Source organism: Gopherus flavomarginatus, chromosome 2 (assembly GCF_025201925.1).
Source record: "Gopherus flavomarginatus isolate rGopFla2 chromosome 2, rGopFla2.mat.asm, whole genome shotgun sequence".
NCBI classification, from domain to species: domain Eukaryota; kingdom Metazoa; phylum Chordata; order Testudines; family Testudinidae; genus Gopherus; species Gopherus flavomarginatus.
The window spans coordinates 237,852,652-237,872,770 of record NC_066618.1 but is presented as its reverse complement, the minus strand read 5'-3'; the positions used below and the strand labels follow the sequence as shown (position 1 = coordinate 237,872,770).

Sequence of the window (20,119 nt, the reverse complement as noted above, 5' to 3'; positions counted from 1 at the left end):
CAAGGACACGGGACACAGCAAACTACGCTGCTCCCCTTTCTTGACTTTCAACAAAATACACCTTTCCAGAGACCATCAGAGAAACTCACATGCATACCCACCCAGACCTAACGCCTCCGGTCATGACAACAAGAAGAGCAAAAACTGCAAAGGAAAGGGGACGACTTGCCTCCCTGCCCGCCTAGTCGGCGCACAGCTCGAGGACAGCAAAACTTCAGATTATCTACGGACAGCCCCGCAGCTCCTTGCCAGAAATTCCGCCAGATCGGGCTCGGAGCAATTCTCCGCCAGAAGCCTTTCACACACTCTGTGCAATCACGGTTGCCCAAAGAAATCCCAGCTCTACAAATGGGATGGACAAAAGCCCCAAACCGAAAGAAATGCAACCGCTCCCTCACACTACTCCATCAACTGAGCTCTATGACGCTCAGGAAAGATGGACAAAGAGAGAGCGAACCACTGAAACGCACACATTGCTACAACGTTGAGCGGAACAGCGCACACAAAAGGTTGAGCCTGAAGGACAAGGGACTCTCAGCCGCTAAAGGGCCTTTCCTTTTCCCCCTACGTTCCTCTCCTCCCTGCCACCAGAATCTAGCTGTCGCCCCGCCCCCACCGCCCGGCACCTCTGTCCCAGGCAAAAAAACACCGAAGACAGCTTGGGGACATAGCTCCGGCCGGTCTCTGACAAAGGCGCCCCGCTCCCAGGGGGAGAAACGGCACTTCTGAAGTCTGAGATCAATAGCTAGATGTCTACGCTGTGAGTGCGGGAGGGCGAAGAAAAAGGAACTCTGCCTACAAAGGCCTAAACTGTGGCCTAGGTACTTGTAAGCGGGTGTGGTAGATGAAAGTAGTGGCAAACGGTGCTTTAAATGCAGCAGATTTCCAGCGGCCAGTCTCGCACAAATGGAGAAAAGGTCTGCCAGGGGAGCTCTAGGGAAAAGCAGATGACAAAGACAAGGAAAGCTAAGCCCTTCGAGCCGGAGTCGAACCAGCTACCTAAGGATTCCTCGACAAGATGAGCCTACAGTCCTGCGCTCTACCAACTGAGCTATCAAAGGAAGCCAGGCACAGATGGCCCCCCATGACTCAAGGCGTCAGGTACAAGCGCCACTGGCACTAACTGCTAATCAGAGGCTTCCCCGCGCCCAGCCCTTGAAAAAGGAATAAGCGACACACACCTAACCCTTCATCCTCACGCCTGCCCCGGGGGCTGGCTAGCCGCCTCGTCTACCCTCAATTCACCCAACGGGAAGCCCGCGCACCTAGGCCGCTCAAAGGCACCCTAACAGGCACGGCACGAAGACAACGCCGCGAGGGAAGAACGGAACGCCAGGCGGCACGACGCTAGCCCTGCCTGCTAGCCGGGACGCCGCCTCCTCCCGCTGACCCACCAGGGGCCCGCCATTGTCTCCAGCACGCGCAGCACACCGCTGGCACCCCAGCCCTGATTCCCACCCGCAACAGGAACCATGGCGCAACGGGAAAAGGGTCCGACGCCTGAGCCTCCTGCCTGGCTTGAAAGGGGCCTTGAAAACCACCCCATTTTCTCAGTCCATTTCCCTTCCCCTTACCCAATAATTGACCAATTCCCTCTCGTACCCTTTCAACCCTCCCACGCCTACCTCAGGAAAAACAAACACAAAGAGACTCACAGAAGAAAAGAACTCAGACACACACTCTCCTGAAAGAGAAGCTGCCCCTTGTGCTCCCTCAGGGCAAAAGGCTGACCGCAAAGCCAAGAGCGGACCAGAACGCGCCTTTCCGCGCACGCACACATGCTGTACCTGGGGTCAAAAAAAGAGAAAGGAAGACTGCCCCCCCGTGACTCAAGGCGTCAGGCACAAGCGCCACTGGCACTAACTGCTAATCAGAGGCTTCCCCGCGCCCAGCCCTTGAAAAAGGAATAAGCGACACACACCTAACCCTTCATCCTCACGCCTGCCCCGGGGGCTGGCTAGCCGCCTCGTCTACCCTCAATTCACCCAACGGGAAGCCCGCGCACCTAGACCGCTCAAAGGCACCCTAACAGGCACGGCACGAAGACAACGCCGCGAGGGAAGAACGGAACGCCAGGCGGCACGACGCTAGCCCTGCCTGCTAGCCGGGACGCCGCCTCCTCCCGCTGACCCACCAGGGGCCCGCCATTGTCTTCAGCACGCGCAGCACACCGCTGGCACCCCAGCCCTGATTCCCACCCGCAACAGGAACCATGGCGCAACGGGAAAAGGGTCCGACGCCGGAGCCTCCTGCCTGGCTTGAAAGGGGCCTTGAAAACCACCCCATTTTCTCAGTCCATTTCCCTTCCCCTTCCCCAATAATTGACCAATTCCCTCTCGTACCCTTTCAACCCTCCCACGCCTACCTCAGGAAAAACAAACACAAAGAGGCTCACAGAAGAAAAGAACTCAGACACACACTCTCCTGAAAGAGAAGCTGCCCCTTGTGCTCCCTCAGGGCAAAAGGCTGACCGCAAAGCCAAGAGCGGACCAGAACGCGCCTTTCCGCGCACGCACACATGCTGTACCAGGGGTCAAAAAAAAAGAAAGAAGGAATGGGAAAAGAGCAGCGACTTGGAGAATGCAGGCATCGATCCTGCTACCTCTCGCATGCTAAGCGAGCGCTCTACCGCTTGAGCTAATCCCCCAAGACTGGGCCAGGTAGCCTCTCCCCTCCGACACGTACAGTCAACTCAGCGCAAACCCCATGCAGACAACTCTTCACACTGCAAAACAAGTTACCTTTACGCTTGCACAGCACCTTGGAAAGGACCTCCACTCAACAAGGACACGGGACACAGCAAACTACGCTGCTCCCCTTTCTTGACTTTCAACAAAATACACCTTTCCAGAGACCATCAGAGAAACTCACATGCATACCCACCCAGACCTAACGCCTCCGGTCATGACAACAAGAAGAGCAAAAACTGCAAAGGAAAGGGGACGACTTGCCTCCCTGCCCGCCTAGTCGGCGCACAGCTCGAGGACAGCAAAACTTCAGATTATCTACGGACAGCCCCGCAGCTCCTTGCCAGAAATTCCGCCAGATCGGGCTCGGAGCAATTCTCCGCCAGAAGCCTTTCACACACTCTGTGCAATCACGGTTGCCCAAAGAAATCCCAGCTCTACAAATGGGATGGACAAAAGCCCCAAACCGAAAGAAATGCAACCGCTCCCTCACACTACTCCATCAACTGAGCTCTATGACGCTCAGGAAAGATGGACAAAGAGAGAGCGAACCACTGAAACGCACACATTGCTACAACGTTGAGCGGAACAGCGCACACAAAAGGTTGAGCCTGAAGGACAAGGGACTCTCAGCCGCTAAAGGGCCTTTCCTTTTCCCCCTACGTTCCTCTCCTCCCTGCCACCAGAATCTAGCTGTCGCCCCGCCCCCACCGCCCGGCACCTCTGTCCCAGGCAAAAAAACACCGAAGACAGCTTGGGGACATAGCTCCGGCCGGTCTCTGACAAAGGCGCCCCGCTCCCAGGGGGAGAAACGGCACTTCTGAAGTCTGAGATCAATAGCTAGATGTCTACGCTGTGAGTGCGGGAGGGCGAAGAAAAAGGAACTCTGCCTACAAAGGCCTAAACTGTGGCCTAGGTACTTGTAAGCGGGTGTGGTAGATGAAAGTAGTGGCAAACGGTGCTTTAAATGCAGCAGATTTCCAGCGGCCAGTCTCGCACAAATGGAGAAAAGGTCTGCCAGGGGAGCTCTAGGGAAAAGCAGATGACAAAGACAAGGAAAGCTAAGCCCTTCGAGCCGGAGTCGAACCAGCGACCTAAGGATTCCTCGACAAGATGAGCCTACAGTCCTGCGCTCTACCAACTGAGCTATCAAAGGAAGCCAGGCACAGATGGCCCCCCGTGACTCAAGGCGTCAGGTACAAGCGCCACTGGCACTAACTGCTAATCAGAGGCTTCCCCGCGCCCAGCCCTTGAAAAAGGAATAAGCGACACACACCTAACCCTTCATCCTCACGCCTGCCCCAGGGGCTGGCTAGCCGCCTCGTCTACCCTCAATTCACCCAACGGGAAGCCCGCGCACCTAGGCCGCTCAAAGGCACCCTAACAGGCACGGCACGAAGACAACGCCACGAGGGAAGAACGGAACGCCAGGCGGCACGACGCTAGCCCTGCCTGCTAGCCGGGACGCCGCCTCCTCCCGCTGACCCACCAGGGGCCCGCCATTGTCTCCAGCACGCGCAGCACACCGCTGGCACCCCAGCCCTGATTCCCACCCGCAACAGGAACCATGGCGCAACGGGAAAAGGGTCCGACGCCGGAGCCTCCTGCCTGGCTTGAAAGGGGCCTTGAAAACCACCCCATTTTCTCAGTCCATTTCCCTTCCCCTTCCCCAATAATTGACCAATTCCCTCTCGTACCCTTTCAACCCTCCCACGCCTACCTCAGGAAAAACAAACACAAAGAGGCTCACAGAAGAAAAGAACTCAGACACACACTCTCCTGAAAGAGAAGCTGCCCCTTGTGCTCCCTCAGGGCAAAAGGCTGACCGCAAAGCCAAGAGCGGACCAGAACGCGCCTTTCCGCGCACGCACACATGCTGTACCTGGGGTCAAAAAAAAGAAAGGAAGACTGCCCCCCCGTGACTCAAGGCGTCAGGCACAAGCGCCACTGGCACTAACTGCTAATCAGAGGCTTCCCCGCGCCCAGCCCTTGAAAAAGGAATAAGCGACACACACCTAACCCTTCATCCTCACGCCTGCCCCGGGGGCTGGCTAGCCGCCTCGTCTACCCTCAATTCACCCAACGGGAAGCCCGCGCACCTAGACCGCTCAAAGGCACCCTAACAGGCACGGCACGAAGACAACGCCGCGAGGGAAGAACGGAACGCCAGGCGGCACGACGCTAGCCCTGCCTGCTAGCCGGGACGCCGCCTCCTCCCGCTGACCCACCAGGGGCCCGCCATTGTCTCCAGCACGCGCAGCACACCGCTGGCACCCCAGCCCTGATTCCCACCCGCAACAGGAACCATGGCGCAACGGGAAAAGGGTCCGACGCCGGAGCCTCCTGCCTGGCTTGAAAGGGGCCTTGAAAACCACCCCATTTTCTCAGTCCATTTCCCTTCCCCTTCCCCAATAATTGACCAATTCCCTCTCATACCCTTTCAACCCTCCCACGCCTACCTCAGGAAAAACAAACACAAAGAGGCTCACAGAAGAAAAGAACTCAGACACACACTCTCCTGAAAGAGAAGCTGCCCCTTGTGCTCCCTCAGGGCAAAAGGCTGACCGCAAAGCCAAGAGCGGACCAGAACGCGCCTTTCCGCGCACGCACACATGCTGTACCTGGGGTCAAAAAAAAAGAAAGGAAGACTGCCCCCCCGTGACTCAAGGCGTCAGGCACAAGCGCCACTGGCACTAACTGCTAATCAGAGGCTTCCCCGCGCCCAGCCCTTGAAAAAGGAATAAGCGACACACACCTAACCCTTCATCCTCACGCCTGCCCCGGGGGCTGGCTAGCCGCCTCGTCTACCCTCAATTCACCCAACGGGAAGCCCGCGCACCTAGACCGCTCAAAGGCACCCTAACAGGCACGGCACGAAGACAACGCCGCGAGGGAAGAACGGAACGCCAGGCGGCACGACGCTAGCCCTGCCTGCTAGCCGGGACGCCGCCTCCTCCCGCTGACCCACCAGGGGCCCGCCATTGTCTCCAGCACGCGCAGCACACCGCTGGCACCCCAGCCCTGATTCCCACCCGCAACAGGAACCATGGCGCAACGGGAAAAGGGTCCGACGCCGGAGCCTCCTGCCTGGCTTGAAAGGGGCCTTGAAAACCACCCCATTTTCTCAGTCCATTTCCCTTCCCCTTCCCCAATAATTGACCAATTCCCTCTCGTACCCTTTCAACCCTCCCACGCCTACCTCAGGAAAAACAAACACAAAGAGGCTCACAGAAGAAAAGAACTCAGACACACACTCTCCTGAAAGAGAAGCTGCCCCTTGTGCTCCCTCAGGGCAAAAGGCTGACCGCAAAGCCAAGAGCGGACCAGAACGCGCCTTTCCGCGCACGCACACATGCTGTACCTGGGGTCAAAAAAAAAGAAAGGAAGACTGCCCCCCCGTGACTCAAGGCGTCAGGCACAAGCGCCACTGGCACTAACTGCTAATCAGAGGCTTCCCCGCGCCCAGCCCTTGAAAAAGGAATAAGCGACACACACCTAACCCTTCATCCTCACGCCTGCCCCGGGGGCTGGCTAGCCGCCTCGTCTACCCTCAATTCACCCAACGGGAAGCCCGCGCACCTAGACCGCTCAAAGGCACCCTAACAGGCACGGCACGAAGACAACGCCGCGAGGGAAGAACGGAACGCCAGGCGGCACGACGCTAGCCCTGCCTGCTAGCCGGGACGCCGCCTCCTCCCGCTGACCCACCAGGGGCCCGCCATTGTCTCCAGCACGCGCAGCACACCGCTGGCATCCCAGCCCTGATTCCCACCCGCAACAGGAACCATGGCGCAATGGGAAAAGGGTCCGACGCCGGAGCCTCCTGCCTGGCTTGAAAGGGGCCTTGAAAACCACCCCATTTTCTCAGTCCATTTCCCTTCCCCTTCCCCAATAATTGACCAATTCCCTCTCGTACCCTTTCAACCCTCCCACGCCTACCTCAGGAAAAACAAACACAAAGAGGCTCACAGAAGAAAAGAACTCAGACACACACTCTCCTGAAAGAGAAGCTGCCCCTTGTGCTCCCTCAGGGCAAAAGGCTGACCGCAAAGCCAAGAGCGGACCAGAACGCGCCTTTCCGCGCACGCACACATGCTGTACCAGGGGTCAAAAAAAAAGAAAGAAGGGATGGGAAAAGACCAGCGACTTGGAGAATGCAGGCATCGATCCTGCTACCTCTCGCATGCTAAGCGAGCGCTCTACCGCTTGAGCTAATCCCCCAGGACTGGGCCAGGTAGCCTCTCCCCTCCGACACGTACAGTCAACTCAGCGCAAACCCCATCCAGACAACTCTTCACACTGCAAAACAAGTTACCTTTACGCTTGCACAGCACCTTGGAAAGGACCTCCACTCAACAAGGACACGGGACACAGCAAACTACGCTGCTCCCCTTTCTTGACTTTCAACAAAATACACCTTTCCAGAGACCATCAGAGAAACTCACATGCATACCCACCCAGACCTAACGCCTCCGGTCATGACAACAAGAAGAGCAAAAACTGCAAAGGAAAGGGGACGACTTGCCTCCCTGCCCGCCTAGTCGGCGCACAGCTCGAGGACAGCAAAACTTCAGATTATCTACGGACAGCCCCGCAGCTCCTTGCCAGAAATTCCGCCAGATCGGGCTCGGAGCAATTCTCCGCCAGAAGCCTTTCACACACTCTGTGCAATCACGGTTGCCCAAAGAAATCCCAGCTCTACAAATGGGATGGACAAAAGCCCCAAACCGAAAGAAATGCAACCGCTCCCTCACACTACTCCATCAACTGAGCTCTATGACGCTCAGGAAAGATGGACAAAGAGAGAGCGAACCACTGAAACGCACACATTGCTACAACGTTGAGCGGAACAGCGCACACAAAAGGTTGAGCCTGAAGGACAAGGGACTCTCAGCCGCTAAACGGCCTTTCCTTTTCCCCCTACGTTCCTCTCCTCCCTGCCACCAGAATCTAGCTGTCGCCCCGCCCCCACCGCCCGGCACCTCTGTCCCAGGCAAAAAAACACCGAAGACAGCTTGGGGACATAGCTCCGGCCGGTCTCTGACAAAGGCGCCCCGCTCCCAGGGGGAGAAACGGCACTTCTGAAGTCTGAGATCAATAGCTAGATGTCTACGCTGTGAGTGCGGGAGGGCGAAGAAAAAGGAACTCTGCCTACAAAGGCCTAAACTGTGGCCTAGGTACTTGTAAGCGGGTGTGGTAGATGAAAGTAGTGGCAAACGGTGCTTTAAATGCAGCAGATTTCCAGCGGCCAGTCTCGCACAAATGGAGAAAAGGTCTGCCAGGGGAGCTCTAGGGAAAAGCAGGTGACAAAGACAAGGAAAGCTAAGCCCTTCGAGCCAGAGACCTAAGGATTCCCCGACAAGGTGAGCCTACAGTCCTGCGCTCTACCAACTGAGCTATCGAAGGAAGCCAAGCACAGATGGCCCCCCGTGACTCAAGGCGTCAGGCACAAGCGCCACTGGCACTAACTGCTAATCAGAGGCTTCCCCGCGCCCAGCCCTTGAAAAAGGAATAAGCGACACACACCTAACCCTTCATCCTCACGCCTGCCCCGGGGGCTGGCTAGCCGCCTCGTCTACCCTCAATTCACCCAATGGGAAGCCCGCGCACCTAGGCCGCTCAAAGGCACCCTAACAGGCACGGCACGAAGACAACGCCGCGAGGGAAGAACGGAACGCCAGGCGGCACGACGCTAGCCCTGCCTGCTAGCCGGGACGCCGCCTCCTCCCGCTGACCCACCAGGGGCCCGCCATTGTCTCCAGCACGCGCAGCACACCGCTGGCACCCCAGCCCTGATTCCCACCCGCAACAGGAACCATGGCGCAACGGGAAAAGGGTCCGACGCCGGAGCCTCCTGCCTGGCTTGAAAGGGGCCTTGAAAACCACCCCATTTTCTCAGTTCATTTCCCTTCCCCTTCCCCAATAATTGACCAATTCCCTCTCGTACCCTTTCAACCCTCCCACGCCTACCTCAGGAAAAACAAACACAAAGAGGCTCACAGAAGAAAAGAACTCAGACACACACTCTCCTGAAAGAGAAGCTGCCCCTTGTGCTCCCTCAGGGCAAAAGGCTGACCCGAAAGCCAAGAGCGGACCAGAAAGTGCCTTTCCGCGCACGCACACATGCTGTACCTGGGGTCAAAAAAAAAGAAAGAAGGGATGGGAGCAAAGAGCAGCGACTTGGAGAATGCAGGCATCGATCCTGCTACCTCTCGCATGCTAAGCGAGCGCTCTACCGCTTGAGCTAATCCCCCAGGACTGGGCCTGGCAGCCTCTCCCCTCCGACACGCACAGTCAACTCAGCGCAAACCCCATCCAGACAACTCTTCACACTGCAAAACAAGTTACCTTTACGCTTGCACAGCACCTTGGAAAGGACCTCCACTCAACAAGGACACGGGACACAGCAAACTACGCTGCTCCCCTTTCTTGACTTTCAACAAAATACACCTTTCCAGAGACCATCAGAGAAACTCACATGCATACCCACCCAGACCTAACGCCTCCGGTCATGACAACAAGAAGAGCAAAAACTGCAAAGGAAAGGGGACGACTTGCCTCCCTGCCCGCCTAGTCGGCGCACAGCTCGAGGACAGCAAAACTTCAGATTATCTATGGACAGCCCCGCAGCTCCTTGCCAGAAGGTCCATGGTCTGAATTATTTGCTCTAAAGTTGCAGGTTTATCTGAAAGCAGCTAACAGAAGTGTTCCTGTTTTTAACACTGAGGCCACGTCCAGACTACCCGCTGTATCGGCGGGTTAAAATTGATTGCTCGGGGATCGATATATCGCATCTAGATACGATATATCGATCCCCGAGTGCGCTTATATCAATTCCAGAACTCCATGAACCCCAACGGAATTCCGGAATCGACACGGAGAGCCGCGAACATTGATCCCGCGCGGTGTGGACGGGTGAGTAATCCGATCTTAGATATTCGACTTCAGGTACGTTATTCACGTAGCTGAAATTGCGTATCTAAGATCGATTTCCCCCCCCTAGTGTGGACCAGCCCTCAGGTGCCCAACTCCCAGTGGGGTCTAAACCGAAATAAATCCGTTTTACCCTGTAGAAAGCTTATGCAGGGTAAATTCATGAATTGTCTGCCCTCTATAACACTGATAGAGAGATATGCACAGTTGTTTCCTCTATCAGGTATTAATATATACTCTGAGTTAATTAATAAGTAAAAAATGATTTTATTCAATACAGAAAGTTGGATTTAAGTGGTTCCAAGTAGTAACAGACAGAACAAAGTAAGTCACCAAGCCAAATAATATCAAATGCGCAAATCTATGCCTAATCAAACTGAATACAGATAAGATTCTCACCAGTTCCAAAATGCTCCCCTTTACAGACTAATCTCCTTTTAGCCTGGGTCCAGCAATCACTCACACTTCTTGGACACTATCCAGTTCTAGTTTCTTTCAAGTATCCTGGGAGGGTATTTCTTTCAAGTATCCTGGGTGGGGGAGGGTAGGGAGGCTCTCTCTTTAGCCACCTGAAGACCACCATGGAGGAGTTTCCTAGGGGTTTAAATAGACTTTTTCTTGGGGGTGGAGACCCCCCCACTTACTCCTATGCACAGTCCAGCTCCAAGATGGAGTATAGGAGTTACCTGGACAAGTCACATATCCATGTATGACTCACAGTTTTTAGAGGTAGCATCCATTGTTTACATGCTACCTTGAACATTCTCACGTAGACTTCTAATGTGGATTGGAGCATTCCAAGATTCAGTGTCCTTTAAGTGTCTCTTGATTAGGTACTTTACTTCAACATTCCTTTCTCCAGGAACTGACCAAATGCTCTACTAAGGTTATTTAGAAATCAAGCCAGTACACAGCCAATATTTATAACTTCAAATACAAAAATGATACATGCATGCAGATAGGATTAATAGATTCAGTAGATCATAACCTTTATATAGTTATGTTATATAGCATATGTAGCATAGATAGATTCAGTAGATCATATTCCAGAAATGTCATATTCCCATAAAGCATTATGGGATACAGCGTCACACTACCTAACAAAATGAAAGATACCAAGGGAATTAATTTGTCTGCAGGTATCATCGCATAGTCAATGATGGTAGGGGTTAGAAAAATGAAACGTACATATCTTCCAGGATTTGAGGAGAGAAAGCAGAAGAAAGCTAGACAGAGGCAAGAAGAAAAGAGAAACATAACTCTTCACAAACTTCTTCAGGCACAATCCAAGTCAAGTCAGTTGACTGAGTTGAGCGATGCTGACATTCAATGCTCTTCAGAGGTGGGAAGTGAAAGTGGTGTTGTAAGAGAAAAAGAAAAGGCGGTCTGTGAGGAATCCAAAATATTACCACATTCAGAAAACAATGTTATGGTTCTTGCCGAGGAAGAGAATGAAGTCCAGCCTGTTTGGATAGACAATGGAGAACACCGCGGTAACACTGCTATAACTGAGAAACTGGTGCAATCGATTAGTCCTGCTGCTGTAGATGGGAATGACAAAGAAGAGTTGTGCAGTAATGACCCAGCCTCTTGGAAGTACCTAGACATAAAGAAAAGAGATCTTATTGTATTGAAGGGTCCACCGCGTAAGCCCAAAAACTTTCCTCATGATTCTTTTGGCAGGAAATTGCCGATAACTGTTTTTTCTAAACATCTGAGTAATAGTGAATTGAAAGAGACTGGATGGTGTGGAGTAAACATGCTGCAGCAATATTTTGTTTTCCTTGCAGTCTCTACAGAAGTGAAGCTCAAACTAACCAATTACATCATTCAAAATTTGTCAAAGGTGGAATTGACAATAATTGGAAAAAGATTTACGAAAAATCAAGAGTCATGAAGAAAACACTTTACATTTGAGCAATTACATTAAGTGGAAGGAATTATTTCAGACACGATAAAAGAGGCATTGATGCAGCATTACAGCATAGTATTAAATAGGAGGAGGAAAAATGGCATAAAATATTAACTGCTGTTGTTGACGTAATTCTTTTCCTAGCAAAGAATAATCTGTCATTTTGTGGTAGCCATTCTTCTGTTGATTATGACGACTGTGGGCTTCTCTTGTCAACGCTGAAGCTTGTGGGCAGGTACAATACTGAGGTGAAACAACATCTAGAAATGGTAGCTCAATGCAGAGAGTCTGGGAGAAGAATGCAGGCTCACTACATGTCATGGTGTAGTCAGAATGAGTTCCTGAAACTGTGTGGGGAGAAAGTTTTAAACTCTATTCTTGAAGAGGTAAGAAAAGCCCGATATTTCAGCATTGTTGTTGATGTTACACCTAATTTTCACACACATAGCAGTTAGTTTTTATTCTCAGATATGTGATGCAAAAAAGTGGAAATTGGGATGTGCATGAAAGATTTGTTAAACTACTTGATTATGAAAAGAAGACTGGCACAGATATAGCAGAACAGATTGTCCGAGACCAATGCAGGTTCGAGTAAGTTTTTGATTGAGAGAGGAAAATTAAAACGAAAATAGATTGTAATTCAAAACCAAATGGTTGTTTATTAATGGGGAATGAGTTGCAACTTGGGTTGAGGAGGAGCACTTTTACCAACTAACAATACTATCAGAACAAGAATATACACACAACTTGAAACAGTCTATTTACATCCAACAACAAAAAATCAAGCAGTCTATAATCAACTGCTTACTAAAATCCAGAACAGATACACAAAACTAAGTAAATTGTGCGCACATTAACTGAATATTGTAAAATACAACAATTAACCACAATAACAATCAATACAACAATTCAGCTCTCATATACTATATACACAGCTTGGTATCAAGTAAGGGAGGGGTAAAAGGGAAGAAGTTAAACAAACAGAGTATTTACAGCACACTCCAGACGCAGCTGACCAGCAGTACAGACATCAAGGGCATGACGAATTGGGGAGAAAATAACCCGAAAAAGAAAGCGAATCGACACGACCCGAGCCGGCTAAATCCGGAGGAGACCCTGGCTGAAAGGGTGATCAGGCCTTTGAGCTAACCCACGGATACTCCTGCAGATTTTGGCGTGAGACAACATGGTTTTATCTGAAGACTTTTACTCATGTCAGCGTCTGATTGGTCCCTAGCTCCTTCACCAACCAGCTTCCGGGCTGGTGCCCTCTGCGTCAATGGGAGCTGCACCCGGCACACTACTTTTGCACACAGCCCTATGCTTTTGCACACAGTACCAACTTGACCTTTTGACCGACAGAAGGTTCGAGAGCAGGCACACTGGTATTTTTGCACACGGCACTAGCCTGACCCTTAGGTGACCCGGGAAAAGAGCGGGAATAGGTACACGGCACTACGATGTTGCACATGGTACCAATGTGACCTTTTGACCGACAATTGGCCAATTAGACGCCATGTTTAAGAATAGGCTTTAGGGCTGAGACACAGATAAAGAGGTTTTTAAAAGAATGTGACTTAGAACTATCTTGGTGCAGAGGGCAGCGATATGAAAATCCTCTAACATGTCAGGAAAATTTCAGGGAGTAAAGACAAGAATTTTGGAAGAAAATGCCCAAGCCTATTTTTCTCCATACAGCGCTCACACGCTGAACATCTGTGGCACCCACGCTATTGAAACCAGTGTGCAGGTAAAAACATATTTTGGAAATGTTCAGTAACTCTATAAAGTATTTGCTCTTAGCGCTGAGAGATGGAAAATTTTGCAGACCATTGCGAATATATCTCTTCACTCTGTATTTAAAACTAGGTGGAGTGCAAGAGTTGATGCTGGTTGCCCCCTAATCAAAAATCACACCGGTGTGCTAGAAAGTTTAATTAAAATTGAAGAGGAGCTTCATTTACCTCCCAAAATCCAGGCAGATGTTGACTGTTTGATTAAGTGGTGCAATGTTATTGATATAAGCTGGGACCATATAGAACATGGTTGCAACCAAGGTCCTGTAGTGGCACCAAATCTTATGTAAAGGGGGTCATATAAGGTGTCTAAGACAAGGTTATGGTTGTCTGGTTATGATTATGCTGTCTGTATGCATGTGTCATTTTGTAGTTGAAGTTACGAATATTGGCTATACTGTCTGTATTTCAAACTTATGCTGTGCTTCTGGGAAACATCCCAGACAAGTTGGTGTTAGCTCTGTCTAGCCTGCTTGATGACTCATTAAGGACCATCAGCTACACAACAGACCCATTGAGAGGCGGCAGATATGCCTTATAATTCAACAAAGTATGCAGGAACTTGCCTATGTGACTCCAGACTCCATTTTGCTGTAATTTTCCACAGTAACAACAAAGAGGTGTTCTTACACCTGGAAAAGACTATAAAAGGCTGATGCCTCATCTCCATCTGGTCTTCAATTCTGCTTCTTACCTCTGGAAGGACTTTGCTACAAATGGAAGCTCTACACAAAGGACTGAATGACCCATCTCAGCTGGGGATGTACTCCAGAGACTTGATTTGAACCTGCAGTTTATTTTATTGCTGCTACAAGACTGAATCAAGAACTTTGCCATTACTGTATGTAATTTATTCCATTTAACCAATTCTAGCTCTCATCTATATCTTTTTCCTTTTATGAATAAACCTTTAGATTTTAGATTCTAAAGGATTGGCAACAGCGTGATTTGTCGGTAAGATCTGATTTGTACATTGACCTAGGTCTGAGGCTTGATTCTTTGGGATCGAGAGAACTCTTTTTCTTCTTTATTGGAGTATTGGTTTTCATAACCATCTGTCCCCATAACGAGTGGCACTGGTGGTGACACTGGGAAACTGGAGTGTCTAAAGGAATTGCTTGTGTGACTTGTGGTTAGCCAGTGGGGTGAGACCAAAGTCCTCTTTGTCTGGCTGGTTTGGTTTGCCTTAGAGGTGGAAAAACCCCAGCCTTGGGCTGTAACTGCCCTGTTTTAAGCAGTTTGTCCTGAATTGGCACTCTCAGTTGGGGCCCGCCAGAACCACATCATTACAAGTGGCTTAAGTCATTTGAATTTGTACTTCTTACTGCAATATGGTTTAAAGTGCTTCAGTGTATTGAAAGAACAAGGTCCTACAATGAGCCAAATTAACAATCGAAGAGGGAGCTAAACATGTGAGCAACTTAGTCAAGGAAATTCAAACAACGAAAGGTTCTTGGCCAATTTTTTTTGAAGAAGCCAAACAAGTCGCTTCAAGCTCGGCATTGACCCAAAAATGAAAAATGACTGAAGGATCCAGAAGAACAGGCGATTCTTTGACGACACAGGGGATGCAGACTATACGTTTGACTTTCCCAATATTCAGTTCAAAGTACAGGTGTTCTTCCTGACAATGGATTTGCTTCTATCAGAGCTAGGAGGTCTTGGCAAAAGAATGGCTGAAGTCTCAAATTTATTTTCATCCATTTTGTGTCTACCAGATAAAGTGGATGAATCTTCTACAGAAAGATTCTAACTCTGTTGACACTTTGGCCACAGCGTATCCAAAAGACCTCCAGAGAGAAGATCTTCAAGAGGAACTTAGAATCTTTTACAAAATAAAAGAAGATTCCAACTTAAGAGTTGACGGATATAGAACCTCTGCACTTACACTTCTTAATGCTCTCTTCAAAAAAGGGTTGTAAAATGTGTTTCCACAGATTTGTATTTGTTTACACCTACTAACAGTGTTGCCAGTGTCGGTAGCATTGGGAGAGTGTGCATTTAGTAAGCTAACATTGATTAAAAATTGTTTGTGTTCAGCCACCGGGGAAAAAAGGCTGAAGAATTTTCTCACTTTGAGCATAGAATATGAAATGGCCAAAGACATAAGTTTTGATGACATTATTAATGAGTTTGCCAAAATGAAAGCGAGGAAAAAATTGCAGCTGTATAATTAATGTTCAGAACGATTTGTAAAATAATGATTTCATAAGAAGCATTATGCCATTGCAAATGTATACATACCATTAAAGCATTTAATGTTTTTAAATAATGTATTTTGTGTATTTTCAAATTATTAAATATTAATTTTTGAATGTAGTTCACTGGTTATTTTTTACATTTCTAAATACATGTTACTATAGTATTGTAACTTTTTTTTAATGGAAGGGGCCCCCAAAATTGCTTTGCCCCAAGCCCCCTGAATCCTCTGGGTAGCCCTGCCCATGCACTCTGTTGGGGTAACCCCCATGCACTGGAGACTCTGGTACGGTCTGAGTCCTGGTTTAAGCTCTACCTGTGTGAGCAAAATAAGGTTGCCTTGTCAAGATCATCACAGCAGCAAGTTCTTTCTGCTGAGCCTTAAAACTAGCCAGGTCAACCTTTCCAGGTGGATTAGTTAGCTCAGCGGGGTTGTGGTAGGACCACCTGATTAATTAGCCTGCCTGATTGGCTGAAGTAAGCCAGCAGGCCTGCTTTTAAGGTCAGCAGCAGCAGCAAGTAACTAGCTGCCCAATGTGTATGTCATTGCCTACAGCTACAATTATGTCTCTACTTGCTGCCTTCCTAGCTTTGCTTCTCCTATGCATGCTTTTGACTCCTGGGTCCTGACTTCAGCTCTGGCTCCCAATCCCATCTCCTGCTCTAACCACTAAGCAAGATTCCTGTTCCAACCAGTAGGTCTAACTTCTGTTCCAACCATTAGAGATGACTGCCCCTGTCCTGTTTATGACAGCCAGAATCTTTCAACTTTCAGAAAAGCTTTTTAGGGGGTGAGGGACTGTATATCAAGAACTCCTAAGTCAAAGAGCACCAAATTTGGATCATTAACAGAGCATAGCACCCTCTGAAACACACCAAATGTCAAGGCAAACCAAGTAAGCATGTCAACTTTAGAGTACTGAGCAGAGCTGCACTTTAAACAGAAAGCTGGTCTCAGCCTTAACTATACCTAGTACCTCAGTTTAATGAGAAGAAGAGAAAAAATTCCAAAGTAAATTGGACAAGCTGTCTGCCTTCCTGTGTATTCATTGCATAGGGCAAGGACAGCAACTCTTCAGATTATTTATGGGATAGTCCAGTAACTCATTACAAGAAAATCCTTCAGCTGGGGCTTGTAACAATTCTCAGCCAGAAAGGTTTTACATACATTGAGCAATGGCAGTGGTAAAAATAAATCTGTACACTACCAATGTGATGGACAAAAACCCAAGACTCTGGGAAATGGAATTGCTTCCTGCCAGTACTTGATTAACAGAGCTCACGGATGAAAGGTAGACAAAATGGAATCTAATGTTGGAAACACTCTTAAAAACAAACACATTGCTACAATTTTTATGATAACAGCACACAGCAGCAGGCTTTTTGCTCACCCCCCATTCTGCTTCTTCCCAGGCGGCAAAACCTAACTCCCCTGCACCTTAACCCTACCACTCAGGAAAAAATAAACAAACAAACAAAAACAAGTGGGAGAAAAACAAACAGCTTTTATCTAACTCAAAAGTGGAGAGAAGCCAGAGACTCCATGAAGTCTGCTACAGTAATCAGTATGGCCAGTCTATTTTGTATCAAAGGGTACGTACACTAAGATGAGGGCAACAATGAATGGAACTTCTAAGCCTTAATATCGATACTGCTTGCACTATGGGTGCGGGACAGCAAAGAAAAAGGAACTCTGCCTATAAAATGTGTCCAAGGTAATCAGAAGCAGGTGTGGCAGATGAAAGTATTGCAAGTTGTGTTTTCAGTCAAGTACATTTCCAATTGCCAGTGGCCCATGAAATGAATAAAATATGGTAATGGCCACAATCCAAGCTTGAAAGAAGAATGTGCAGCAAAGGCAAAAATTTCCTTCAAGCTGTAGCCAAACCAGCAACCAAAGAGACAGGAGGTAGAAGAAAAAAAGAGGGGAGAGGAAAAAAACAATCTACATCTTAGAGAATGCATGCGTCAATCCTGTTGTTATTTATATGCTAAGGATGCCCTTGGTCACTTGAGCCAATTCCACCCTACCCTGTCATAACTTCACAAAAGTCCTCCAGAGATCTCATCTTTATAGTGTAAAACAAATTATCTTCATACTTACTTACACAACATCTTGGAAAGGACCTCCACTCAACAAGTACAGTGTACAAAGCAGAATACACTTTGCACTTTTTTTTCTTCAAAGATACTACAGGTCCACTTCATCCTACCACATACTGTCTGTTTTGCAATCAAAATAATACCTTGGACTTCAGCTAAAGAAGGAGAAGAGCAGCAATTACCTTTCCCAGGAAAACAAATAGAAACTGGCATACAACAGTTAACAGATAGTATGGCCAGAAGGGATAAATCATCTAGTCTGACTTCCTTATACATCACAGCTTTTTAAGTTCATCCAGTTACCCCAGTAAGACCAGTAAATTGTGTTTTACTAAAGTATACATTCTAGAAAGCTATCCAGTCTTGATTTGAAGATATTGAGAGATGAAGAATCCAGCACTTTTCTTGTTAGTTTTTTTCAATGGTTAATTAACCTATTTAAAAAATTGTATCTTATTTCTAAATTGAGTTCATCTGGCTTCAACTTCCAGCCTTTTGTTCTTGGTATCCCTTTTTGAGCTAGATTAAAGAGGTCTTTTGTACCTGGAATTTTCTCTTTGTAAAGATATTTAAAGTCTGTAATCACATACCCTCTCTGTCTTTTTCTTTCTTTCTTTCTTTCTTTCTTTCTTTGATAAGCTAAAGTTTGTGGTCTTTAAGTCTTTATACAGCATTTTCTCTAGTCCTCAAATTATTTTTATATATCATTTTGCACCTTCTCTGATTTTTCAAATGTGGACACCTGAACTGTGTGCAGTATTCTAGTACTGGTCTCACTAATGTCATAAACAGAGGTAAAATAGTTTCCCTACTCCTAATGTTTGATCTGAGCATCAATGCCATTCATAAATTTATCCCCCCAACTTTATGTCTATACAGCAACTGGGAGGTCTGACTGCAGCACATGTAGACATACCGGAGGTAGCTTTGATCTAGTAGGCTCCTCATTGCAGTGTATACATACATAGTTGGGTAAGAGGTTTAATGTCTTTCCCATGGTCATACACGAATTCTGTGGCAGAACTGAACATAGATTTTCCGAGTGTTATACTAGTGCTTAACCCAGGGGTAGGCAACCTATGGCACAGGTGCTGAAGGTGGCACATGAGCTGATTTTCAGTGGCACTCACACTGCCCAGGTCCTGGCCACCGGTCTGGGGGGGCTCTGCATTTTAATTGAATTTTAAATGAACCTTCTTAAACATTTTTAAAGCCTTATTTACTTTACATACAACAATAGTTTAGTTATATATTATAGACTCATAGAAAGAGACCTTCTAAAAATGTTAATATGTATTACTGACACACAAAATCTTAAATTAAAGTGAATAAATGAAGATTTGGCACACCACTTCTGAAAGGTTGCCAATCCCTGGCTTAACCCATAAGATCTCCTTAAATTTGAACAAGTTTGGCACAGGCTCCTGCATATGTTGCAAGATGAAATATTCTCTGAACATATGCAAATAATTTTAAGAACAGCTGAATCCTTGAGAATGAAACCGGGTGTATTTTGTAGGTGGTTTCCCTCCCAGCTGCTATTAGGGGTTGCTCTCTCCTGGGGCTTCTGTGAATAGCAAAATCAGGTTGGAAGCCCTGGGGATGAGGATATGTCTACCCTTGAGCTGGAGATGTAATTTCCAGCCTGAGCATATATATGCATGTGGCTGTGGAGGCAGTGAGACAGGATGGCTGTCCCAGGTACAATCCCATTCAGGACCCTAACTACATACTCTAGTGGCTAACCTATACTGTGAACCACACAGGCTATTTTTAGCATGCTAGCTTAATCAAAGCTAGCACATATATACCTACTTGAGCTGGAAATTACACCTCTAGCTGCAGAAGTTATACAGTACAACCAGGGCAAGCTCCAGCTTTTTTGCCGCCGCAAGTGGTGAAGCGGAGGGGAAAAAAAAAAAGAAAGCTGCGATTGGCGGCACTTCGGCAGCAGCTCAACTGCGCTGCTTCATTCTTTGGCAGTGGGTCCTTCACTCGGAGAGGGACTGAGGGACCCGCTGCCGAATTGCTACCTAAGACCCGGATGTGTGCCGCCCCGAGCACCTGTTTCCTTTGCTGGTGCCTGGAGCCGGCCCTGATTATAACTATTTCAGTAAACACCACAAACTAGCCAAAATAAGTGTGCTGGTACAAAAACTATGTAGCATCATGCAGAGCCACTTACTATTACTTGGGTGAAATCTGGCACATTTTTACCCTGTCTGGGGATGGAAAGATGATGATTTTGGGGGGTATAATTTGTATTAGACAAATTATAAATGACTGTGAAGGGGATTCTTTACCACTGTGCTGGATACAGCCAGACAAGATGATGTAGCTCTAGCTAGATTTCTAGCTCACAGACTAACTAATCACAACCTGGCTATTTTGGTAATGCACCATGTACAGTTCTAGCGCTGCCTACTAATCACAGTAACAAGAACCCCCCGCAGGCTGACATCACCCAAGGGCCTGCTCCTTTGCAGCCC

General features: G+C 48.3%; 5 non-coding genes across 5 annotated transcripts; all 5 read right to left on the bottom strand.

The window, feature by feature from the left end:
• Nucleotides 1-971: 971 nt before the first annotated feature.
• TRNAY-GUA (transfer RNA tyrosine (anticodon GUA)) lies at nt 972-1,061 on the bottom strand. The gene is given in 2 exon segments: nt 972-1,007; nt 1,025-1,061. It is a non-coding gene; the product is annotated as a tRNA-Tyr (tRNA).
• Nucleotides 1,062-2,574: 1,513 nt separating this feature from the next.
• TRNAA-AGC (transfer RNA alanine (anticodon AGC)) lies at nt 2,575-2,647 on the bottom strand. The gene has a single exon. It is a non-coding gene; the product is annotated as a tRNA-Ala (tRNA).
• A 1,106-nt stretch (nt 2,648-3,753) lies between these two features.
• TRNAY-GUA (transfer RNA tyrosine (anticodon GUA)) lies at nt 3,754-3,843 on the bottom strand. Its single transcript is given in 2 exon segments — nt 3,754-3,789; nt 3,807-3,843. It is a non-coding gene; the product is annotated as a tRNA-Tyr (tRNA).
• A 2,992-nt stretch (nt 3,844-6,835) lies between these two features.
• TRNAA-AGC (transfer RNA alanine (anticodon AGC)) lies at nt 6,836-6,908 on the bottom strand. Its single transcript has one exon. It is a non-coding gene; the product is annotated as a tRNA-Ala (tRNA).
• Nucleotides 6,909-8,868: 1,960 nt separating this feature from the next.
• Nucleotides 8,869-8,941, bottom strand: TRNAA-AGC (transfer RNA alanine (anticodon AGC)). The gene has a single exon. It is a non-coding gene; the product is annotated as a tRNA-Ala (tRNA).
• Nucleotides 8,942-20,119: the final 11,178 nt, after the last annotated feature.